Raw genomic sequence first — 27782 nt, 5'->3', positions numbered from 1 at the left:
TCTATCACTAGATTCTATCTCAAAGATAGAGTAATGTGATGTGAAAATAAGGTTCTCCAAAAATTCTTGAACTATATTCTAGGCAACATAACATGATTATGAAAATCCTAAAACACTTGCAAGACATTCGTAACCAGTATTTCTTGGCTCCAACTATAACAGATATTGAGCAGTTTAAAGATAAGCTCTGAGGCATGCCATTTATGGCAATTTCTAAGTATAAACTTTCTCATTAGGCCAAGAATGTACATGCTTTAAGAGCCTGGAAAGAAACAGATTGGAGAAAAGAATAAAATAGAAAAGACTGTATCAACACGAGAACATATCTGGATTACCAAGATTCTATTTAATGGATACACAAAACAAGGTAAATTTAAAAATTGATGGCAGAGAACTGGGAGCTCTATCCAATTGCATTTAAAATTTGAATCTGGAACAGGAATAAAGAAACAACCTTCGGACTGAAAGTTAATCAATTAAAAACCTAACCTAAATATTTTCCCCATTGCTATAATTTTTTTTTAAATTGAAAAGGAAAATGATTTTCTAAACATTATGAATTTATTTCTTTTTTTCTGGATACTGAGTATGCTAATCTTACTTCCATTTTATCTTCTGAATGAAGTTTCTAACCTAGCAGAGAACAGTAAAACTAATTGTTTAGCCACACCCATTGCTTTCATACACATGTATGCATATATAAATGCGGGGGTGCTTACCTGCCTTGCCCGCTACACTTCATTACCCTCTGTCCTATAGCAAACGTGGTTTTTTTAAAGTTTAAAAATATTATTACTACAGAATCTACAGATTTAATGCGATCCCCATCAAACTACCAATAATTTTTTTTCACAGAACTAGAATAAATAATCCTAAAATTTGTATGAAGCCATAAAAGACCATAAATAGCCAGAAAAATTTTGAGAAAGAGCAAAGCTAGTTATCACAATTCCAGATTTCAAGGTATACTACAAAGCTGTAGCAATCAAAACAGTCAGGTACTGGCACAAAAAACAGACTTATAGATCAAAAAAATTTTGAGAAAGAGCAAAGCTAGTTATCACAATTCCAGATTTCAAGGTATACTACAAAGCTGTAGCAATCAAAACAGTCAGGTACTGGCACAAAAAACAGACTTATAGATCAATGAGATTAGAGAGCCCAGAAATAAACCCACACGTACATGGTCAATTAATCTATAACAAAAAAGGGAACAAGGTACAATGGGGAAAAGATAGTCTCTTCAACAAATGGTATTGGGAAAACTGGACAGCTACAAACAAAGTAATAAAACTGAACCACTTTCTTATGCCATACATGAAAATAAACTCAAAATAGATTAAAGACTTGAATGTGAGACTGAAAACCATAACACTCCTAAAAGAAAACATAGGTAGTAATCTCTTGGACTCAGGCTTTAGCAAAATATTTATGGATATGTCTCCAGAAAGGCAAGGGAAACATAAGCAAATTATATGGATTATACCAAAATAAAAAGCTTTTGCACAGCAAAGAAACCATCAACCAAACGAAAGGCAACCTACTGAATGAGAGAAAATATTTGCAAATGATATATCTCATAAAGGGTTAATGTCCAAAATAAATAAAGAACTTCTACAACTCAACAGCAAAAAGCCTCAAATAGTCTGATTAAAACATAGGCAGAGGATCTGAATAGACATTTTTTCAAGGAAGACATACAGATGGCCAACAGACACATGAAAAAATGCTCAATATCACTCACCATCAGGAAAATACAAATCTAAACCGCCAATAAGATATCACATCAGTCAGAACGGCTAGTATCAAAAATACAAGAAATCACACATGTTGGTGAAGAAGTGGAGAAAAGAGAACATTTATGCACAGCTGGTAGGAATGTGAATTGGTGCCATCACTGTGGAAAACTGTGGGGAGTTTCCTCAAAAAATTAAAAATAGAAACACCACACAATCCACTTATTCCACTATTGGGTATTTAACCCAAAGAGAACAAAAGCACTAATTTGAAAATATACATGCGCCCTATATGTTTTATTGCAGCATGATTTACAATAGCCAATATTATAAATCAACGTAAGATATGGAAACAACAGAAGTGTCCATTGATAGATAAATGGATAAAGAATATGTAGTATATACATACAATGGAATATTATTCCGCCATAAAAAATCAAGATCTTGTCATTCGTGGCAACGCGATGAACCAGAGGGTATTAAGTTTAATCAGATAAGTCAGAGAAAGACAAATACCATATGATTTCACTTATATGTGAAATCTGAAAAACAAAACAAGCAAACAGACACAGATTCATAAATATATGGAACAAACTGGTAGTTGCCAGGGGGATAGATGAAATAGGTAAAAAGGTTTGAGAGGTACAAACCTCTAGTTATAAAACAATAAGTCTTGGAGATGAAAGTACAGCATAGGGAATATAGCAAATAATATTGTAATAATGTTGTGTGGTGACAGGTGGTTGTGGTGAGCACTGCATAATGTATAGACTTGTGAATCACTATGCTGTATACCTGGGGCTAATGTAACATTGTATGTCAACTATACTTCAATAAAAATTTAAAAATCTATTTATTATTACATTTTAACAAATTAGCTAAAACTTAATCTTAGAAGGCTCCAGGTGCTTTAGAATGAATTGGGAAATTACTTGGGGGAAAATAGGAGGTTCCTTACTGAATTCAGGGAGCCTGGATCTTAAAACACTTTGTGGTTTATTTCCAAATATTACCTTCTTCAATTTCTCCAGAAATCTCCCTTCACCTTGGACTCAGATGCCTGATTGTTGAATCTTTCTAGGATCATGTAATGCATAAAGTTGTTAGTCTATACTAGATGTTATTCAAACTTACTCAAGAGGTTTCAGATTCTAAAACAGTGCTTAAATTTGTTCTGCGAGTCTGCCTTGGCATTCGTGTTCTGTAAGGGAAGTCTCATGATTCCTAATTTTAGGGTGACAAGTTCAAAGCAGGCATTCTTTATGGACTAAATCCAGCTTTCCCAGGAAGGTTTATCTGTCTCCCCATCCGTGCTGTACAATATACCACTTGTACCTCTCTGATATGGTTTCCTGCAAAGCATTTTATTTTCAGTTGTGGACTCAATGGGCATTACAGAAGCAAGCATCTTCTGAGGCTGGAATTCCAGTAGCAGCAGGGATGCAGGTGAAATTGAGATTTGTCCTTACCTAGGGATTATCTCTCATTGGTGACTAATGGAAACTTTTTGTCAAAGAGAAATCAAGGTATTACTTATAGGTTGCAGTCTGTTTATCCAGTGCAGCTATATTCGGAGAGTTCATTTCTAATGTTCATTTCTTTTGTCAGGAAGGAATTTCTGTCATTTATTTGAGAATGTAGTACTTTCCTTACCCACCACACATCAACTAAACACCACATCTTCCCTTACACAGCATCCATCAAACAACAGTAGTCAAGGAAAGAGAGGAGGGGAAAAAAAAGAAACCTCCCACATAACTGGCAGTCTGCTTAGCAAAAGCTCATGCTGCATTAGACAGTTGTATTAGAAGTCACGGTTAGAAACACAGGCAGGAAGGGTAGTGCTTACACTGTTTTTCCCTATTAATTACTAGGAGTAATATATAATTTTAAACTGTATATTTTAATAATATGGCTCAGCTTATTTATCAAATATAACAAAGGGAGCTCTTGCTGTACATATTATGAATAATTACATTAAAGCAACGCTTGACCTGGAAGAAAACATGGCATATACATGATCTCAGAATTTACCAGAAGGCATGCTAGCATTTTCTTAATAACTCCTTATTTATTTATTTATTTATTTATTTATTTATTTATTTATTTATTTATTTAAAAGCACCAAAGAACAAAGTAATCTCACATGTTGGCTAATTAAGTGAGGTGCAGATTAGATTTATGACATTTAGAAACCTGTACAATTATGACTTTATAATTACTGACTATAGGGAGTGCACTGAGTCCTATGAGAGCCAAAGCAATAAACTGGAAAGAGTTTGTTTTCCTGCTAGAAGTATATTCTGTAGTTCCCTTTCTGGTAATTGCAATGACACACTGGCTGCAACATTCAACTAGTCATATTCGACTTTATTATCCTAAAGGCCATTTTACTAGGCATACTATATGCTAAGATTAATTTTATATTTGATTCAGTATTCTAGATGTATATGTGGATGGTAATACAGATACTAGACTTTCATCTGATTCCTATTGTATCCTGCATAGCTTTAAACCATAATGCAAAGCACTGGTTTCTCGTTGTTAATTGAGTTCTTTAAGACTGACTAAGGTTCTGCAGTAGTTGCTTTGATGTTGGTGATGCAGAATAATGCATTTGACTTCAGAAAAAAGGTACATCTATTTGGGATATATTTAGTGTGGGATTCCATGCAGCTAAAGATGCTAAAGATGAGAAGGACTGTATGTCAAGTCATGAAAGATAATCGAATTATCATAATATTTTAACTGAATTATTATAATTTAATTATCAAACATAATTTAATTATTATAAAAATTTAATAATATAATATCCACAATAATATTTACTTAGTAGGGTCAGAGTTATCTGAAAGAAAACCATCTGTATGGAAAAGACATATCTTCACAGGATCCATAATATATTCACTTGTATTTTACCTAGGTTAGTATACCTGGGAGAAAAGAGGAAAATGAGCATTTATTGAAAACCTACAATGATCTAGATATCACATTGGGTGTTGAATGTGCTTTCTGGTGCAGTTAATGCTCTCCTCAACACTGGTAGGTAAAGAGGAAATGCAACTTGATCATGATCAAGGAGACAGGATTTAATCAGTTCTGTTTTACAAAAGCTGCATGGTAATGCTTATCCATTTAAATACACCAAAAGCCACTTTAAAGATCATTAAATTGGCTAAAAGCTATAAGAAAAATGAATGCTTCTCTTTTTATGGCATATTTTTGAATATTTCCAGTAGTAATGATTAGAAGCTGAATACAGCTAAATGGTTGAACATATATAATTTGCTTCTTCTTACAGAGCATGTTTTATCTCATGACTTCCTAAACTAATTACAATACTAGATTTATCTATTAATTTCCAAAAGAAGGTAAATACAGTTATGGTGAGAGTATATAAATACTAACTTACTTGGCCCTAGCAGAGCTTGTCCACAATACACAAAGGATTTAATACTCACTCCCAACTCATTCTTCAAGCACTGACTCTCTTGACTGCTTTGAAGCTCTCTATCTGATCCCTTGGACATCTCAGGGTCTTCTTTCCTCCCAAGTTCACTAGGAATTTGACTTGCTTTTTTTCTAATGTTTCATTTTCAATCATCTCTTTCCAGTTTCATAATTTCACAACTAACTCATTAGAGCCACAACTCTGGATTTAGTTTAGTGTTTGTTGATGAGTGTCTATACTTTTACTTGTATTTATTGCTTCATATAGTGAATGATTCATTTGTTCAACACACAACTATTGAGTGCTAATCATGTGTAAGGCTCTAATCTGGATGTTCTAAAAGACAAAAAGATGATTGTTAATTTATGCCGACTTCAAGACAGTTAGCTACTATCTGATGGGCAAGATAAGCATAGGGAGAACAAACTATAAATCAGATAAGAATTAGATTAAACTAGTGGAGACTAGAGAAGATAAACCTTCCCTACAGATATACTATTGTGTCTTGAGATAAATAAAAAGTAAAAATCCTGGGTTTTTAGCACCTGAGTAAATAGGGACGAAGTGATATGTGTGTAATGTTTGATCATGCAATACTAAAAACAAAACAAACCCATAAAACAAGGCTATATGTGTCTGTTTCATTCCCTACCCTGACTTCTAACTTCTTAGGTTGTAAGTGCCTTGTGGGAAGAGACTGTTAATCATCTGGGTTTTTCTATAGTTTTACTATGCTGTGTCTAGATTATAAACATGACACGTAACTCCACTTGTCTTTTTTAGGCAGAAGAGGCCTTCAACTGATCCTGAGGTTCTCAAAGGAGCTAGCAATACATACATTCTATATTATTATTCTCACTTAAGATCATGTAGTTTGACAAAAATGAACTACTGGGACCTCATCAAAATAAAAAGCTTCTGCACAGCGAAGGAAACAATCAGTAAAACTAAAAGGCAACCGACAGAATGGGAGAAGATATTTGCAAATGACATATCAGATAAAGGGTTAGTATCCAAAATCTATAAAGAACTTATCAAACTCAACACCCAAAAACCAAACAGTCCAGTAAAGAAATGGGCAAAAAACACGAATAGACACTTCTCCAAGGAAGACATCCAGATGGCCAACCGACACATGAAAAAATGCTCCACGTCACTCATCATCAGGGAAATACAAATCAAAACCACAATAAGATACCACCTTACACCTGTCAGAATGGCTAACATTCACAACTCAAGCAACAACAGATGTTGGTGAGGATGCGGAGAAAGAGGATCTCTTTTGCACTGTTGGTGGGAATGCAAGCTGATGCAGCCACTCTGGAAAACAGTATGGAGGTTCCTCAAAAAACTAAAAATAGAACTACCCTATGACTAAGCAAATGCACTACTATGCATTTATCCACGGGATACAGTTGTGCTGTTTCAAAGGGACACATGCACCCCCATGTTTATAGCAGCACTATCAACAATAGTCAAAGTATGGAAAGAGCCCAAATGTCCATCGATGGATGAATGGATAACGAAGATGGGGTATATATATATATATATATATATATATATATATATATACACATACACACACACACACACACACACACACACACACACAATGGAGTATTACTTGGCAATCAAAAAGAATGAAATCTCACCATTTGCAACTACATGGCTGGAACTGAAGGGTATTATGCTAAGTGAAATTAGTCAGAGAAAGACCAAAAAATCATATGACTTCACTCATATGAGGACTTTAAGAGACAAAACAGATGAACATAAGGGAAGGGAAACAAAAATAGTATAAATACAGGGAGCGGGACAAACCAGAAGAGACTCATAGATATGGAGAACAAACTGAGGGTTACTGGAGGGGTTGTGGGAGGGAGGGATGAGCTAAATGGGTAAGGGGCATTAAGGAATCTACTCCTGAAATCATTGTTTCACTATATGCTAACTAATTTGGATGTAAATTAAAAAAAAAAAGATTATGTAGTTTGAAACTAATATGATTCCCCCTGCCCCTAAAACTGTCACTTGCATGAGGATTATATTCAGTTAGGTTAATGAAATACAACATACATAAAACATGACATAGCTTTAGGAGATAACATTTGAATGTAATTTTTGTAATTTATTATAATCGGTAGGATGAATATAGTGTTAACCTCATTTTGGGTGATAAATTTAGATAACTTGAATACAGATTAGGTCTTTAAATTTTCTTCCCTTTCTATATATTGCCAAAAACATACATAAATTCCATACATTTTTGTGTCAGTTGGGTTAGACTAGGTCATGTTGTGGTAATAAACACTCCTGAGATCTTATTGACCACAAAGGTTTATTTCTTATTTTAATCTTTTGCCCATCAGGAGTTGACTGGAGACCTTGGCTCATTTATCCTTACTCCAGGGCCCAGGCTGATGGAGTTGACCTCATTCTGAAGGCTGTTGTTTGCCAACGCAGGTGGAAAGAGACTGTGGTAAATTCTGCACTCTTTTTTTTAAATTGAGACATAATTGACATATAATATTTTATTAGTTTCAGGTGTACAACATGATTCAATATATGCATATATTGTAAATGATCACCACAGTAAATGCAGTTAACATTCATCACCACACATGGTTACAACTTTTTTTTGTAATGAAAACCTTTTCTTTTTTGAGAGAGAGACTGTGCACAAGAGTATGTGAGTGGGGAGGGGCAAAGGGAGAGGGAGAGAGAGAATTTTAGGCAGGATCCATGCCCATATAGAGCCCGATGCAGAGCTCAGTCTCATAACCATGAGATCATAACCTGAGCTGAAATTAAGAGTCGGACACTTCATTGACTGAACCACCCAGACACCCCAAGATTTCACCTTTTTGATGGATGAGTAATATTCCACTGTGTATATGCACCACATCTTCTTTATCCATTCATCAGTTGATGGACATTTGGGCTCTTTCCATAATTTGGCTATTGTTGATAGTTCTACTATACATGTGGGGGTGCATGTGCCCTTTTGAATCAGTATTTTTGTATCCTTTGGATAAATACCTAGTAGTGCAATTGCTGGGATTTAGGGTAGTTGTATTTTCAACTTTTTGAGGAACTTCCATACTATTTTCCAGAGTGTCTGTACCAGTTTGCATCCTTACCAACGGTGTAAGAGGATTCCCGTTTCTCCACATCCTTGCCAACATCTGTTTTTTTTAAGTTGTTAATTTTAGTCATTCTGACAGGTGTGAAGTGGCATATCATTGTGGTTTTGATTTGTATTTCTCTGATGATGAGTGATGTTGAGCATTTTTTCATGTGTCTGTTAGCCATTTGTACATCTTCTTTGGAGAAATGTCTGTTGATGTCTTCTGCCCAATTATTAACTGGATTATTTACTTTTTGCCTGTTGAGTTTGGTAAGTTCTTTACAGATTTTGGATACCAGCCCTTTATCTGATATGTCATTTGCAAATATCTTCTTCCATTCTGTAGGTTGCCTTTTAGTTTTGTTGATTTTTTTTTTTTTTTTACTGTGCAGAAGATTTGTATCTTGATGAAGTCCCAATAGTTCATTTTTGCTTTTGTTTCCCTTGCCTCTGAGACATGTCTATTAAGAAGTTGCTGCGGCTGAGATCAAAGAAGTTGCTGCCTATGTTCTCTAGGATTTGGATGGTTTCCTGTCTCACATTTAGGTCTTTTACCCATTTTGAATTTATTTTTGTGTATGGTGTAAGAAAGTGGTCCAGTTTCATTTTTCTGCATGTTGCTGTCCAGTTTCCCCAATATGATTTGTTGAAGACACTGTCTTTCTCCATTGGATATTCTTTCCTGCTTTGTTGAAGATTAGTTGACCATATAATTGTAGGTCCATTTCTGGATTCTCTATTCTGTTCCACCTGTGTGTCTGTTTTTGTGCCAGTGAATTCTATATTAACTCTTCTTTTTAAAAATTTTTTAGTGTTCATTTTATTTTTGAGAGAGAGAGACAGAGTGTGTGCAGGGGAGGGGCAGAGAAAGAGAGGGAGACACAGAATCTGAAGCAGGCTCCAGGCTCTGAGCTCTTAGCACAGAGTCTGACGCAGGGCTCAAACCCACAAACTGTGAGATCATGACCTGAGCAAAGTCAGACACGCTTCAATGACTGAGCCACCCAGGTGCCCCTGTACTAACCCTTAAAGGTTCCCAGAGGTAACACACAGCACTCCTAGAACAGGACATATGGGGAAGTGGTAAGCTGAATTCTATCATGTATTCTGAAGGAGAACCACAAGTATTTGGTGAATAGCACTAATGATTACCAGAATCATAATTTTAGTTCCTCAAAATAGTAAAAACTGATAAAGCAAATCTAGTATGTAAATCAGCATGTCAATGTGGAAAGCTATCCAGGTAGGCAAACAGCATCATTAAGAGTTTTCTCAGCTCCCCTTTGCAGCAAACCTCCTCAAGAGTTAGCTACACTCACTCTCTTTGATTGGTCCCTTCTCATTTCTCAGCAACCCATTCTAATCCTATTATTTTCTTTTTATTCACTCTGTTGGAACCACAGTGGCCTCCCTTCTCTCTCTCTCTCTCTCTCTCTCTCTCTCTCTCTTTTTAACCTCTGTGAACATGTTGGGCACAATTCCCTCTTAGGACTCCCCTTTGTCCTGACACCTGATTTATCTGTAGATAAATCCGTTGATTTACATGGAGGCTGAGGGTCTCTCTGAAAACAACCCAGTCTGTCAGTCTGGGCTCTTATATTTGGACATATGCAATTTTGACTGATAAGTAGGGTTAAACCTGGTAGAAGTAGAACTGCAGGGGAAAAAAATGGAGACATCTAAAAGTAAAATGACGAAGTTATTAAATAGAATAAGCTGGAATGAACAACAAAGCCTGAGTGCTGGAGAGAAGAGGTGTTTTGGGTATTACAAGGCAGCTGATTGGGAAGTTCATTCCAATCCAGCCACTGTGATGTATATGTGCGTCCTGAGAGAAAGGTGTACGTGTCTGTGTGTGCATGTGCATAAATAAAGCCTGTCGCGTGGTGGCTGGAGCAGCCATGCTATGGAAATTTTGCAATGGCCCAGGACTAGTGCTCCCGTTCAGGGACCCTAGGTCCGGTTGGCACCTGGGTGACAGTATTGGAAATGAGAGGAAAGTTATGGTCTCAGAGGAACAGCTATGGGAACTCTTGCGTCTGGGCCTGCAGAGCCCCTGCTCAGCTAGCAGTGGGAGGGAGGGAAGAAGCAGCATTGCTAACCACGGTGACGTTGTGATGTTTAAGAAATATATTTCAAGAGGACCCCATCTGAGAACACGGCGTGGACAGCTGAGGGTAAGCGAGACGTGCAGCTCTGGGGTGGCGTGGCAGTGCACAGCAGAGTTGCGGCTCATCTGGTAGTAGTGCCGTCAGGACGCAACACGGTCGCCCCTTCCTTAAGAACCTGGGGGTCTTTTGTCACCCTTCCTGAGGCTTCAGCGTTTTGTGATCAGCCCCTTGGCACCCAGCTGCCACACTATCTCATCTGAGATCCTTAACTGTTGGCGAGGCTCCTGCTACTTGAGGAACCATCTCCACTCTCCTGCCTTACCCATGCCCTTGTGACTGCAAAGCGAATTCTCCTTTCCTTTGGAATCACTCCCCATGCATCTACTTTGCACTTAAAAACATAAGCCTTGTTTTCATTCAGCAAACCTTTTAAGGCCCCCATGACAAGCCCAGTGACCTAAATCATTCTGTTCTGCCCGTTTTGGGGAATGTATGCGTGGTATTGCCACTTTGGGTACTAAAGATGGAGACTGTCTTCAAATGGAGCCAATATTATGATAGTTTGATAATGTGATACAGATACAGAGTGAGAACTGTGGAAATATCACAAAAATTGGGTGTTAGGCGTGCCTCGGTGGCTCAGTCAGTTAGGCATCTGACTTTGGCTTGGGTCATGATCTCACAGTTTGTGAGTTTGAGCCCTGCACTAACAGTGTGGAGCCAGCCTGGGATTCTCTCTCTCCCTCTCTCTTTCCCTTCCCCACTTGTGCTTTCTCTCTCTTTCAAAATAAATAAATAAAAATTGGGTGTTAGACTTAAAATAAACACAGGTTTTGTGGTCAACTCAGTAAACCACAATATCTTGAAATGCTTGCTTTGTAGCAATCTGCACAAAGTAAACCATCCCAGGTATAGTTTTTAAAACAGTGTATGAGATAGCCTTCACTTTACTTGACGCGACTGCCTAGATTCTTCCTCCCTCTCATCTCCTCCTTTCCCTTCCTTCTCTTCCTTCCTTCTCTTTACTTTCCCTCTTCTCTTCATTTCTTTCCAAACTTCTGACCCTGGAATTCCAGGAGACAAACTTTCTTGGACTTTTTCTTTTAATACCGGTAAGCTTGTATGGTGGTTTAAAATACCTCTTAGTCTTTTGGATGATTTTGCTTTTTCCTTCAAGGGCTTCTGTTCTGGTCCTTCGTATTCTCTGTTGATCTTTGAGACTTCACATATGACCTCATTCATTTGTAGTTGTTTTACACTTGCCCAATGAAGTGCTCTTTTGGTCTAAAAATGGTGCATTTTGCACTTTTTAAGTCACATTTAGGGACCCAAGAATATATTGTAATGAATATTTCACGTTAAAAGTTCTGGTTCAATAGAAATAACTGCAAAAGTGATGCCAGAGTCTTTCAAGTTCTGGCCAAAACTATTGTTTTACAGTGAGGAAAGAGCTCTCCATTCTAGGGAATGTAAAGTATTGGTCTATTACATCTGAAGTTCAGTGTGTCCACTGAGAATCTTAGATACTCCATCTCTCTAGCTTATTCCTGTGTTTATACTCATTTAGACACCATTAAAGAATAAATGTGCTTCTTCTTTTAGGACAAAGGCAATCAGCTTGATCTCACACTTGATTTTACATGACCATTAGATCAGGTGGAGCAAAACCAAGTGTAATCAAATTCATAGTTCTCAGTACATGGGCCCTTGTGAATCTTTAATGAGACCCACCCAAAGGCAAACATATCTTGAGCATTGTTTGAAATACACAATGTAGAATAAAATTATACAGATGTACCTCTCATTAAGTCACAATATCCTGATTTAGCAAGCTCTGTGAAAAGTTGGCTACTCATAAAAGATCAAATGAAAGTTAGATATTTATAGTTTTGATCCTTGACATGAGTGTCCAGTTTATGGAAACAAGTCAATCTATGGATTAATTCATTTATTTGTTCTGCAAACACTAAGGCACTATATTAGTTTTGTATTACTGCTGTAACAAATTGCCACAAACTTAGTCACTGAAAATAATATAAATATATGATTGTATAGTACTGTATGTCAGAAGTTTGACACAGGTCACCCTGAACTAAAATGAAGGTGTTGGCAAGACTAAATTCCTTTCTGGAGACTCTAGGGGAGATTCGATTTCATTGCCTTTTCCAGCTTCGTGAAGCTGCTACATACTTTGGCTTATGAACCTCCTTCCCCCATATTCAGAGCCAGAAATGTTGCATCTCTTTTTAATCTTTCTCTTATCTTCATATTTTTCCTTCTGATGAAAGCCTGAAAAAGTTCTCCACTTCTAAGATTCATGTGATTAATTGGGTCCACCCGGATAATCTAGGACAGTCACCCCATCTCAAGGTCTATACCCTTAATCACACCTGCAAAGTCTCTTTTACTGTGTAAGGTAACATACTGACAGGTTCTGGGGACTAGGGTGTGGACAACTTTGGGGACCATCATTCTACCTACCATAGCTACTATGTTTCCCTTTTCAGGGCACTAGTCATATAAAGCAAAAAACAAAAAAAACAAAAAACAAAAACAAAAACAAAACCACAACGGTCTTACTTCCTGGAGCTTTTGTTATTAGAGGATGAATAGTAGGCCAAGATCTTGATGCCTCTGTGAAAAAATAGGTAGCAATCATTTAGGTAACATACCCATCATTGGGCCAGGTTAAATTAAGCAGTGTGAAAAAGACCATGGTTTGGGAGGCAGGGCACATCTGGGTTCCAATTCTCAGCCAATTGCTTAACTGAGAAAAAAAAGAAACTGGAATCTGCCTAATCTTGCTGAGCCCAGTTTCTTTAACTATAAATAGGGGGAAATATCACCCATCAAGCAGGACTGTTATTGAGGATTAAATGAAATTGCATATGCAAACGCACAGTGCATAGGCATAGAGTGAATGCTCAAAAAAATATCATTTCTCTTCCTTAAAAAAGGTGTCATTATATGAAATTTGGAAACATGATTCCAAGGTCAAACAACAGGACTGTTTTCAGTTGGTATTATTTAGAGGCATGAAGAAAATCTCCCTGACTCTAATTTATCTTTTATCACATTTCCTGAAACTTAAGAACTAGAAATATATTCTTTTGGCTTATGGTCCACTTTCTAAGTGTGCTCATTAAATATAGAGTTGTTATCAAGAAGGATAAAACATGAAGCTGTTATAAGTAATTGTCACTGTAATGTGAATTTGTCAAAGGAGGCTGATTAAAGCTGATTAAGTTAGGGGTCATTTTGTTGTGAGCAAAACAGAGAAGAGAAAATAAGCTTATGTGATAGTTCAACTCTTAAGAAGGGCAGACCTGATTAAAGTGCCAAAGTTGGTAGCATTTGGACTTCTCTTTTGTGGAGAGGGAACTTAATGGAGGAAGAAACTGAGAAGGAAAATCAGGGAGATTTGAGTTCACATTTCCCCACTGCTCTCTGTATCTAAAGATGTCCCTGCTGGCTTGATTCATTAGACATCATCTATTTAGGGGACACTAAATGAGACTGAGAGATAATCTTAGTTGTATTATAGTATTGAGCACAAACTCATTCTTCTATTCAAGGATAATACTTCCACTGAGTGGATATTGAGTTTGAAAGTATCATCCCTATGGGGTTTGGAACCAGGCAGATTTCTGAAAGTTTATTTCTTGGGATGAGGGGAAGGAGACCATGCCAAATTCAGGCATGACTTCCCTCTCTGTGAAGATGGAAACTAAGTAAGCAGAGGAACAGAACAACCTGACTGGTTTCTGGGGAGAGGGGACATTAAGGAAGCAGGTGGTACCACAAGGGTCCATTAAGGGAGACAGACATGAGGATGTGAGTCCAGAAGACTGGATTAAGACCCCAGGAGCTTAGTTCTCAGGATGGGACAGGCAGGTTGCTTGTATCATGACAGAGGACAAAGTTAAACACAGACATTAGAGTTTCATTTCAATTAGTGATGGGAAGGCTGAGTTAAATTTCTAAGACTGAGATCCATGTTTGATAATGGTTCCTATATTATTGGAAGATACACATTTCACAAGGTAAGACAGTGAGCAGGGTAACACAAAAGACTTGTGGTTGCATGAGGACTGTGGGCAAATGAACGAGTTTACATTAGTTACAGGAACAGGTTTGGAAAGTTGCCACCGGTGGGTGGGGATACAGGCTACGACATACATTAGAAAATAAATGCTAAGAGAAGTTCCCATGGAGAGGAACTATTTTGGGAAAGAGGCAGCATGAAGGAAAGCTAAGTGTGGAGGCTCTAGGTTAATGCCCCAGGGCTCCAGGGCTCTCAGCTCCTCACCTGCAATATGGACATAAAAATGGTATCTTATAGGTTTGTGATGAAATCAAAATGAGATAATGCCTGTGAAGCACTTCGTGTAGTGACTGACATAGTAAATAAACACTCAATACAGTTTAGGATCTACCATTTATTTTAATGATTCTGAGCCACAGAGCTATTTCTCTATTTCCTCTAGGGGCTGAGACCTGGGATTGCTGAGTATTGGTATTCAGACCTTCCATTATCTGAGGGGAGTGCAGAGGGGAGCTTACACCCCCTCTTTCCCCTACTGACTTTCTCCTATTGGGGATTAAAATTTAAGTTGGAGTATGGCAGTTTGCATGGATAGTCCTTCCTTCTAAATATTATCATAGGGAGGCATCTTCTTCTTTTTTTTTTAGGTTAACTTTATTAATTTACAGAGAGAAAGAGAGAGAGAGAGAGAGAGAGCAAGCAGGGGAGGGGCAGAGAGAGGGAGGCAGAGAATCCCAAGTAGGCTCCAGGCTGCCAGCGCAGAGCCTGACCCTGAGATCATGACCTGAACTAAAATCAAGAGTGAGATGCTTAAACAACTGAACCACTCAGGCGCCCCTGAGAGGCATCTTCTTTCTTGCTCCATAATGAAATTAACATCATAAATCCAATAATTACTCCCATCGAGTACTTGAGGGGCACATGCGTATTAGGTGCTCACCGACACTCAACACTCAGAGGAAATAGTGTAAACAAAAGTTGACATGCTCTAAAAGAGTCTGCAATTGAGAAATACTCTAGGAAATGATAACCCCTAAAGTTTGTGACATATACTCCAGATATTTTAATAAATACTGTTAAGATATCCAGCTTATTTTCTTTCTAATATTATCATGGAGTCCATTTTCATATCAAATTTTCATAGAGCAGCATACTGTTTCTATCAAGAATAATGACAAATTCCATATCACTTTCATTCACATGTTTGTCTCTATATATAATCACTATTAAAATCACAGGCTTGAGTGGAAAAAAGAAAAAAAATATGAATGGCAAATCATACAGAGAAATCAAATTGGTTCAGCACATAAAATATTCCATTTTCAAATGCCTTGCAATATAAATGAAATAGATTGAGTAGTGCTATTTTCGAGGCTGTCCCCTATTCAGCATTTATGATGAACTCTCTTGAAATGAGAGAACATTCAGTCTTTACTGAAGTGTTCCTGGTATTTCTTAAGGAGATGACTTTCAGGGACTTTATATAAGAAATAAATACCAAAGAAATCTATGTCCAGACTATTTTCACGATTAGGTAAATCCTAAATCTTGAAGAATTTAGAGTCTTGATTTTTTTTTAAAGTGTTAAGAGGCTGTAGGTTATTAGTAAATTTCTCTTTGGGAGAAGTTCAGCATTTTGCACATTTAAATAAATATTTTACATGCAAAGAAACTCAATCTGCCATTTCTGATCCTATGTATATATTTGAATCCACTAAATCTATTAAGAAGTGAATACATATTCATTGCATACTTGCTATATAACCAGTACTGTGACAGGTGCTATGAAATTTAAGATATAAATCAATTATAGATTATAATCTTTATCCTATAGGAGCTTTGATTAATGTTAGGAAAGCATACATGGTAGAGTATATATAATAAAATCTTTCCTGGTGGAGGTCAAACTATAAGAGCAATAGAGTTAAGAAGTGAAGAGGTCACTGTGATTCATAGTACTCCAGGAAGACTTCCTGAAGGAGGTTGCACTTAAGCTGAAAAAGAGTGTCACATGGGGGACAGTGGTATTCTAGACCTGAGAGAGGCTAACAGGGGTTTGAATGTGACACCAATGAAAGAGAGTGAGAAGAGAGGCCTGTCCATGAGGTAACAGGAGGAAACAGTGGGTCTGTAGGATAAAACCTACAGTGTATGGAGGGCCTAGAAGTATAAGTTGAAAAGCAATAAACAGCAGGGTGTGTTCCACTGGCCTGGCCTATGTGGTCATCTAAAACAGATACCACTGAGCTTCGTCCTGGGGAGAGCTCAGTGGTTACTGGTATTGAGGGTCATGTGCAGCCGTGGGTCTACCTGTCGGTGGGATTACCAGCCTTGCTGGGCGGGACTCGTGACGTCATAAAACATGAAGGTAGCTGAATCCAGGCCAGAACTAACATTTGCTCAAGACTGGGTCCCAAAAAGTCTTCACAGCATCTTCATCAGTAGATTCCATCTCAAGAAACTACTTTCTGAGTGACCAGGAGGAAGATGGGGGCGTAGGAGGACGCTGGGCTCACCTCGTCCTGCTGATCACTTAGATTCCACCCACACCTGCCTACATAACCCAGAAAACCGCCAGAAGAGGAACAGAACGGACTCTCCACAGCCAAGTGTGGACAAGAGGCCCATGGAAGAGGGTAGGAAGGGCAGAGAGGCAGTGTGTGCTACATGGACTGGCAGGAGGGAGCTAGGGCAGTGGAGGAGCAGCCTGCCCAGCAAGGCAGAGCCCCCAAAGTCTGGCTTGCAAAAGTGGAGGGGCCGGACAACGTGAGTTCTGACAGCCAGCAGGACTTAACATCTGGAATGTTAAAAGTCAACAGATCTGGGGTGCCTGGGTGGCTCAGTCAGTTAAGCGTCTGACTTCAGCTCAGGTCATGATCTCACAGCTTGTGAGTTCAAGCCCCGATTTGGGCTCTTTGCTGACAGCTTGGAGCCTGGAGCCTGCTTCAGATTCTGTGTCTCCTTCTCTCTCTGCCCCTCCCCCGCTCACACTCTGTCTCTCTCTCTCTCAAAAAATAAATAAATGTTAAAAAAAATTTTTTTTTAATTAAAAAAAAAGTCAACTGCTCTACTCTGGGAGAGTGTGGAAGGCAAGAGGACGCTGGGAGGGAGAGTTGTTGAGCCCCAGAAGACAGAGCTCATCTTGGTGGGAAACAAAGGCACTGGCAAGTGCCCTTTCCCTCTCTCATCCCCCAGCCAAAACTCCAAAGGGAACCAGTTCCCATCACTGAAGTTGCTTGCAGCGCGCAAACACCCAACCCTGTGCTTCTGTGGATCCATCCCTCCGACGGCCTGCCTCCCTCCCGGTGCTGCAGGGCCCCTCCCGTAGGGGACCACCTACAACAAAGCCTGCCCCTCCTGCCCCTGTGCACCTTGCAGATCCACCCCGGCTAATACACCCTTGGCCAGATCCCATCAAAGCAGCACCACAAGCCTGGCAGTGTGCAAGTAGCCCAGACAGGGGCCACACCACTCCACAGTGAGTCCTGCCCCTGGGAGAGGGGAAGATAAGGTACACACCAGTCTGACTGTGGCCCCAGCAATGGGCTGGGGGCAGACATCGGGTCTGACTGCGGCCCCACCCACCAACACAAGTTACTCCGGACAGCACAAGGAAAGTGCCCTGCAGTTTGGAGCTACTGCAGGAACTACCCAAAATGACAAAACAGAAGAATTCTCCTCAAAAGAAACTCCAGGAAGTAGCGACAGCTAATGAACTGATCAAAAACGATTTACACAATATAACAGAACAAGAATTTAGAATAATAGTCATAAAATTAATCGCTGGGCTTGAAAAAAGCATAGAAGACAACAAAGAATCTATTGCTATGGAGATCAAGGGACTAAGAAATAGTCATGAGGAACTAAAAAATGCTATAAATGAGGTGCAAAATAAAACAGAGGCGGCCATAGCACGGATTGAAGAGGCAGAGCAGAGAATAGGTGAATTAGAAGATAAAATTATGGAATAAGAGGAAGCTGAGGAAAGAGAGATAAAAAAATCCAGGAGTACCAGGGAGAATAGAGAACTAAGTGATGCAATCAAATGGAACAATATCCGTATCATAGGAATTCCAGAAGAGGAAGAGAGAGAGAAAGGGGCTGAAGGTGTACTTGAACAAATCATAGCTGAGAACTTCCCCGATCTGGGGAAGGAAAAAGGCATTGAAATCCAAGAGGCACAGAGAAGTCCCTTCAAACGTAACTTGAATCAATCTTCTGCACAATATATCATAGTGAAACTGGCAAAATACAAGGATAAAGAGAAAATTCTGAAAGCAGCTAGGGATAAACAGGCTCTAACTTACAGAGGCAGACACATAAGAATAGTGGCAGACCTATCTACTGAAACTTGGCAGGCCAGAAAGGAATGGCAAGAAATCTTCAATGTGATGAACAGAAAAAATATGCAGCCGAGAACCCTTTATCCAGCAAGTCTGTCATTCAGAATAGAAGGAGAGATAAAGGTTTTCCCAAACAAACAAAAACTGAAGGAATTCATCACCACTAAACCAGCCCTACAAGAGATCCTAAGAGTGATTCTGTGAGTGAAATGTTGCAAGGACCATAAAGTACCAGAGACATCACTACAAGCATGAAACCTACAGACATCACAATGACTCTAAACCCTTAACTTTCAATAATAACAATGAATATAAATGGACTAAATGCTCCAACAAAAAGACACAGGGTATCAGACTGGATAAAAAAACAAGACCCATCTAGTCGCTGTCTACAAGAGACTCATTTTAGACCTGAGGACACCTTCAGATTGAAAGTGAGGAGATGAAGAACTATCTATCATGCTACTGGAAGTCAAAAGAAAGCTGGGGTAGCCATACTTATATCAGATAAACTAGACTTTAAATTAAAGGCTGTAACAAGAGATGAAGAAGGGTATTGTATAATAATTATAGGGTCTATCCATCAGGAAGAGCTAACAATTATAAATGTCTATGCACTGAATACGGAAGCCCCCAAATATATAAAACAATTAATCACAAACATAAGCAACCTTATTGATAAGAATGTGGTCATTGCAGGAGACTTTAATACCCCACTTACAACAATGGATAGATCATCTAGACACAGGATCAATAAAGAAACAAGGGCCCTGAATGATACATTGGATCAGATGGACTTGACAGATATATTTAGAACTCTGCATCCCAAAGCAACAGAATATACTTTCTTCTCGAGTGCACGTAGAACATTCTCCAAGATAGATCACATACTGGGTCACAAAACAGCCCTTCATAAGTATAAAAGAATTGAAATCATACCATGCACACTTTCAGACCACAATGCTATGAAACTTGAAATCAACCACAGGAAAAAGTCTGGAAAACCTCCAAAAGCATGGAGGTTAAAGAACACCGTACCAAAGAATGAATGGGTCAACCAGGCAACTAGAGAAGAAATTAAAAAATATACAGAAACAAATGAAGATGAAAATACAACAATCCAAACGCTTTGGGATGCAGTGAAGGCAGTCCTGAGAGGAAAATACATTGCAATCCAGGCCTATCTCAAGAAACAAGAAAAATCCCAAATACAAAATCTAACAGCACACCTAAAGGAAATAGAAGCAGAGCAGCAAAGACACCCAAACCCAGCAGAAGAAGAGAAATAACAAACATCAGAGCAGAAATAAACAATATAGAATCTAAAAAAAACTGTAGAGCAGATCAATGAAAGCAAGAGTTGGTTTTTTGAAAAAATAAACAAAATTGATAAACCCCTAGCCAGGCTTCTCAAAAAGAAAAGGGAGGTGACCCAAATAGATAAAATCATGAATGAAAATGGAATTATTACAACCAATCCCTCAGAAATACAAGCAATAATCAGGGAATACTATGGAAAATTATACGCAAAACAAACGGGACGACCTGGAAGAAATGGACAAATTCCTAAGCACCCACACACTTCCAGAACTCAAATAGGAAGAAATAGGAAACTTGAACAGACCCATAACCAGTGAAGAAATTGAATCAGTTATCAAAAATCTCTCAACAAATAAAATCCAGGACCAGATGGCTTCCCTGAGGAATTCTACCAGACATTTAAAGCAGAGAAAATACCTATCCTTCTCAGGCTGTTCCAAAAAATAGAAAGGGAAGGAAAACTTCCAGACTCATTCTATGAAGCCAGCATTACTTTGATTCCCAAACCAGACAGAGACCCAGCAAAAAAAGAGAACTACAGGCCAATATCCTTGATGAATATGGATGCAAAAATTCTCAACACGGTATTAGCAAATTGAATTCAGCAGCATATAAAAAGAATTATTCACCATGATCAAGTGGGATTCATTCTTGGGCTGCAGGGCTGGTTCAACATTCACAAATCAATCAGTGTGATACATCACATTAATAAAAGAAAAGATAAGAACCATATGATCCTATCAATCGATGCAGAAAAAGCATTTGACAAAATTCAGCATCCTTTCTTAATAAAAACCCTTGAGAAATTCAGGATAGAAGGAACATACTTAAACATCATAAAAGCCATTTATGAAAAGCCCACAGCTAATATCATCCTCAATGGGAAAAACTGAGAGCTTTCCCCCTGAGATCAGGAACACGACAGGGGTATCCACTCTCACCGCTGTTGTTTAACATAGTGTTGGAAGTTCTAGCATCAGCAATCAGACAACAAAAGGAAACCAAAGGCATGAAAATTGGCAAAGATGAAGTCAAGCTTTTACTTTTTGCAGATGATGTGATATTATACATGGAAAATTCGATAGACTCCACCAAAAGTCTGCTAGAACTAATACATGAATTCAGCAAAGTCGCAGGATACAAAATCAATGTACAGAAATCAGTTGCATTCTTATACACTAATAGTGAAGCAACAGAAGGACAAATAAAGAAACTGATCCCATTCACAATTGCACCAAGAAGCATAAAATACCTAGGAAGAAACCTGACCAAAGATGTAAAAGATCTGTATGCTGAAAACTATAGAAAGCTTATGAAGGAAATTGAAGAGGATATAAAGAAATGGAAAAACATTCTGTGCTCATGGATTGGAAGAATAAATATTGTTAAAATGTCAATACTGCCCAAAGGTATCTACACATTCAATGCAATCCCAATCAAAATTGCACCAGCATTCTTCTCGAAGCTAGAACAAGCAATCCTAAAATTTGTATGGAACCACAAAAGACCCCGAATAGCCAAAGTAATATTGAAGAAGAAGACCAGAGTGGGAGGCTTCACAATCCCAGACTTTAGCCTCTACTACACAGCTGTAATCATCAAGACAGCATGGTATTGGCACAAAAACAGACACATAGACCAATGGAATAGAATACAGACTCCAGAATTGGACCCACAAATGTATGGCCAACTAACCTTTGACAAAGCAGGAAAGAGTATCCAGTGGAAACAAGACAGTCTCTTTAGCAAATGGTGCTGGGAGAACTGGACAGCAACATGCAGAAGAATGAAACTAGACCACTTTCTTACACCTTTCACAAAAACTCAAAATGGATAATGGACCTGAATGTGAGACAGGAAACTATCACAACTCTAGAGGAGAAAGCAGGAAAAAAACCTCTTTGACTTCAGCCGCAGCAATTTCTTACTTGACACATCTCCAAAGGCAAGGGAATTAAAAGCAACAATGAACTATTGGGACCTCATGAAGATAAAAGCTTCTGCACTGCAAAGGAGACAACCAACAAAACTAAAAGGCAACTGACGGAATGGGAAAAGATATTTGCAAATGACATATCGGACACAGGGCTAGTATCCAAAATCTATAAAGAGCTTATCAAACTCCACACTTGAAAAACAAATAACCCAGTGAAGAAATGGGCAGAAAACATGAATAGACACTTCTCTAAAGAAGACATCTGGATGGCCAACAGGCACATGAGAAGATGTTCAACGTCGCTCCTTATCAGGGAAATACAAATCAAAACCACACTCAGATATCACCTCACGCCAGTCAGAGTGGCCAAAATGAACAAATCAGGAGACTATAGATGCTGGAGAGGATGAGGAGAAACAGGAACCCTCTTGCACTGTTGGTGGAAATGCAAACTGGTGCAGCCACTCTGGAAAACAGTGTGGAGGTTCCTCAAAAAATTAAAAATAGATCTACCCTATGACCTAGCAATAGCACTGCTAGGAATTTACCCAAGGGATACAGGAGTGCTGATGCATAGGGGCACTTGTACCCCAATGTTTATAGCAGCACTTTCAACAATAGCCAAAGTATGGAAAGAGCCTAAATGTCCATCACCTGATGAATGGATAAAGACACTGTGGTTTATATACACAATGGAATACTACTTGGCAATGAGAAAGAATGAAATCTGGCCTTTTGTAGCAACGTGGATGGAACTGGAGACTGTTTTGCTAAGTGAAATAAGTCATACAGAGAAAGACAGATACCACATGTTTTCATTCTTATGTGGATCCTGAGAAACTTAACAGAAGACCATGCGGGAGGGGAAGGAAAAAAAAGTTATGGAGGGAGCCAAACCATAAGAGACTCTTAAAAATTGAGAATAAACTGAGGGATGATGGGGGTGGGAGGGAGGGCAGAGTGTGTGATGGGCACTGAAGAGGGCACCTGTTGGGATGAGCACTGGGTGTTGTATGGAAACCAATTTGACAATAAATTTCATATTAAAGAAAAATAAATAAATAAAACAGATACCATTACTGTAACTTCCACAATAAATCCCAGGGATAAAAGCTACAGCATAGGGCATATAGTCAATGGTATTGTTGAATCACTGTTGTACACCTAAAACTAATGTAGCATTATGTGCCAACAATAGTTAAATAAAAAGAAATAGACACATATGAAAACACTGTTTTCAAAAAAATAAATAGATACCATTATTTAGGTACAACTTGAACTTGGATACTGCTAAAGAAAGGGATGAGCTTAAATGTTTTTTTAAAACCTTGTTATCATGTAAGTAAGCCATGTGAATTACTTATTTTTAAATCCCCTCACACTAAAATATATACAGATAAAATGATATGATGTTTATTTACTTCAGAATAATCTGACAGTAGGAGAGAAAAGTAGGTGAGGATAGAGATGAAACAAAATTGGTCATGAGTTGGTAACTGTTGATGCTGAATTGTGGGCACATGCAATTTGTTATACAATTGTACCTATTTTTTGGTTTGAAATTTTCCATAAGAAAACAATTTTTAAAATTTCCTCCTACATTATCTGTATGATGCATCATTGTTGTTTTTTTTCTTCTTTAGTTAGTTAACATACAGTGTAGTCTTGGCTTCAGGAGTAGATGCCAGTGACTCATCACTTACATATAACACTCAGTGCTCATCCCAACAAGTGCCCTCCTCAATGCCCACCACCCATTTCCCCATCCCCATCAACCCTCAGTTTGTACTCTGTATTTAAGAGTCTCCTATGGTTTGCCTCCCTCTCTGTTTTTATCTTATTTTTCCTTCCCTTCCCCATGATCATCAGTTAAGTTTCTCAAATTCCACATATGAGTGAAATCATATGGTATCTGTCTTTCTCGGACTTATTTTGCTTAGCATAATATCCTCCAGTTCCATCCACATTGTTGCAAATGGCAAGATTTCATTCTTTTTCATTGTCAAATATTATTCCAGTGTGTGTGTGTGTGTGTGTGTGTGTGTGTGTGTGTGTGTGTGTGTGTTTTAAAAGTTTTTTTTTAAAGTTTATGAGTTTATTATTTCTAGGAGAGACAGAGAGCACACCTGCACAAGTGGGGGAGGGGCAGAGACAGAGAGGGAGACACAGAATCCAAAGCAGACTCAAGGCTCTGAGACGTCAGCACAGAGCCTGACATGGGGTTCAAACCCACAAACCATGAGATCATGACCTGAGCCAAAGTCAGAAGATCAACCGACTGAGCCATGCAGGTGCCCCATATAAACCACATCTTCTTAATCCAATCATCAGTTGGTGGATATTTGGGCTCTTTCCATAATTTGGCTATTGTTGATAGCATAGCTATAAACGTTGGGGTCCATGTGCCTGTTGTAATCAGCACTCCTATATCCTTTGGATAAATTCCTAGTAGTGCAACTGCTGGGTTGTAAGGTAACTCTACTTTTAATTTTTTGAGGAACCTCCACACTGTTTTCCAGAGTGGCTGCACAAGTCTGCATTCCCCTCAACAGTGTAAGAGGGTTTCCCCTTTCTCTACATCCTCACCAACATCTGTTGTTTCCAGAGTTGTTAATTTTAGCCATTCTGACAGGTGTGAGGCAGTATCATTGTGGTTTTTATTTGTATTTCCCTAATGATGAGCAATGTTGAGCATCTTTTCATGTGTCTGTTTGTCATATGAATGTCTTCTTTGGAAAAGTGTCTATTCATGTCTTCTGCCCATTTCTTCACTGGATTATTTGGTTTTTTGGGGGGTGGAGTTCGGTAACTTCTTTATAGATTTTTGATACTAAGCTTTACCCGATATATCATTTGCAAATATCTTCTCCCATTTTGTCGGTTGCCTTTTAGTTTTGTTGATTGTTTCCTTTTTTGTGCAGAAGTTTTTTTACCTTGATGAGGTTCCAATAGTTCATTTTTGCTTTTATTTCCCTTGCCTTCAGAGACATGTCAAGTAAGAAGTTGCTGTGGCTGAGGTCAAAGAGGTTGCTGCCTGTTTTCCCCTATAAGATTCTGATGGTTTTCTGTCTCACATTTAGGTCTTTCATCCATTTTGAATTTATTTTTGTGTCTGGTGTAAGAAAGTGATCCAGTCTCATTCTTCTGCATGTTGCTGTCCAGTTCTCCCAGCACCATTTGCTAAAGAGACTCTTTTTCCATTGGATACTCTCTCCTACTTTGTCAAAGATTAGTTGGTCATATATTTGTGGGCCCATTTCTGGGTTCTCTATTCTATTCCATTGATCTATATGTCTGTTTTTGTGCCAGTACCATACTGTCTTGATGATTACAGCTTTGTAATACATCTTGAAGTCTGGGATTGTGATGCCTCTTGCTTTAGTTTTCTTTTTCAACATTACTTTGGGTATTTGGGGTCTTTTGTGGTTCCATACAAAGTTTAGGATTGTTTGTTCTAGCTCTGTGAAGAATGCTGGTGCTGTTTTGATTGGGATTGCATTGAATGTGTAGATTGGGTAGTACTGACATTTTAACAATATTTGTTCTTCCAGTATGATGCATCATTCTTGTGAAATTGATGTCTTTCTGTCCTACCAAATTTTCTGACTCCCCCCCGCCCCCAACACCCTTAAGGAAGGCGAACATGAAAAACATTTCTTCAACCATCTTTTATGATAATTTCATTTATAATTCCTATTACCTTTAAAAGGAATAGGGCCTGAGCCTTGCTAACTTTTAATCTTGTGTATATAGTTTACTTCAATGCTTTGCGTGGGGAATGCACAAATACTCTTTATCTTATGGTTTTGTCGAGCAAGTATCAGTGCAGGACACTTACTCTGATTCGTGTGCCTGCTAAGTGTTGGAATCCGTATTCATGTGCAGTCACCCATTTAATGGGTTTCTAGTTAATTCATATTTTTGTGATGATTATCAGTTACATACCATTTATTTAAAAATTATTAAAATTACCGTGCAGTGGTGCTAACCCTGAACTGATGATTAATATAGCCAAAAGAGCCAATGGACAATTCACTAATTTGGAGGGCTCTTGGGGAAATAGACTTGGCTTGGATTCGAATCCCAACTCTGCCTCTATGAGCACTTCAGGCAAATTATTTCACATGTTTTGCCTTCATTTTCATCCATAACTGGACTAAAACTATTTACCTCACTGAGTTGTTTAGAAGATTAAATTAGGCTTGCCTCTGCCAGATTCACAGACCCTCTCATTCTCTCTTGAACCCACTTCTGTCAATTTTTACCTCTACCACTCTACTGAAAAGCACTATGACCTTCACTTTGGTAAGTCTAAAAGAACTCTCTCAATTCTTAAGTGTTCTATCATCTGACCCCCTGGACAGATGCACAGCCATCACCTTCACTTGACTTAGGTCTTTACTCAAATTCATTTGCTCAGTAAGACTCACTACCCAATTCAAAATTTTAGCCTCTATATTTCATATTCTTGCTGTTCTTAGCGGTTGGCACTATTTAATATAGTTTACTTATTTTTCTTATTTACTTTCTGCCTTATCTCCTCCTTGCCTGCCTTTATCTCTCCTCCCACATAAACTCCATGAAGGCAGGCATTTTATCTACTGTTTTTATTGTCTGTCTTTATTGCTTAAAACAGTTGGTAGAACATAGTGAGCATTCCACAAATATATGTAGAATTAATGAGTGGATGAGACAATGTATTTGTGCCATAAAAGTATCTGCACATAATAGATGTTGAACCCAAAATGATTAACTCTTTCCTTTTTCACAAACAGAACACTGAAATAATTGCTTCAACTAATGTTGATAATAATTCTGGATGAATTAGATCCCAAGCTAGTACTCCAACCATTCAATGGAATGGTGTTAAATATTGTCACATATATTATAATTTTTAAAATCCATTAATTTATATTTTCAATACACATTTATTCAGGGTGCATTATGTAGTAGGCATTGATCTGGGCATCTCTAGTGAGGGGGAATAAAATGCATTGCTGCCTTTAAGGAGTTCCCAGCCTATTGGGGAAGCAGACACAAAAAGATATCAATATATCATAATAAATATAAAATTAGGGAAATATGCAGGACAAGAGACCCTCAATCCATCCTGAGAGGCTCAGAAAGATCTCCAGAGGAGACAATAATTGAACTAAGTGTTAAAAATGAGCACAAATGAGGGGAGTGGAAGGCACAAAGGCAAGCCACACAAGGAAGCTCGCTCAAGCAATGAACTAGGTGAGAAAAAGTATATGTGTGATTTGTGTGTGTGTGTGTGTGTGTGTGTGTGTGTGTGTGTGTGGTGAGTGGGACAGTTGGGGTTAGATTTAGTACTGATAGATATTTAAGTGTGATGTGGTTGGATGCTTATTTTTGTTTTGTCTCTTTTCCCATACTTTCTCTTTGTGACTAATATATAGGTACAGTATAGTATATAGGTATTACATTTTACCTACAGGCATAAACAGGGCCTCCATACTTTCTTACATCTCAAAATACTCTTTCTCTGGGATCAGGACTCCTTAGAGTATATAATCACTACATGAGAAGATAATTTTTATTGTAAGTATCACTTAAGCGATGTAGATATGGCTAAGGAAAATTAAATATTCAGATTGAAAAAAATTGATTTGCCATGTCGGGGAAAAAAATCCTCTTGCTTCGTTCTTCCAGAAACCAGTGTATAAAAAAAAACCAGTTTGTTCAATATGGA

Source organism: Panthera pardus, unplaced genomic scaffold (assembly GCF_024362965.1).
Source record: "Panthera pardus isolate Hobbes unplaced genomic scaffold, ASM2436296v1 HiC_scaffold_1, whole genome shotgun sequence".
NCBI classification, from domain to species: Eukaryota; Metazoa; Chordata; class Mammalia; order Carnivora; family Felidae; genus Panthera; species Panthera pardus.
This window is presented reverse-complemented; position numbering follows the sequence as displayed.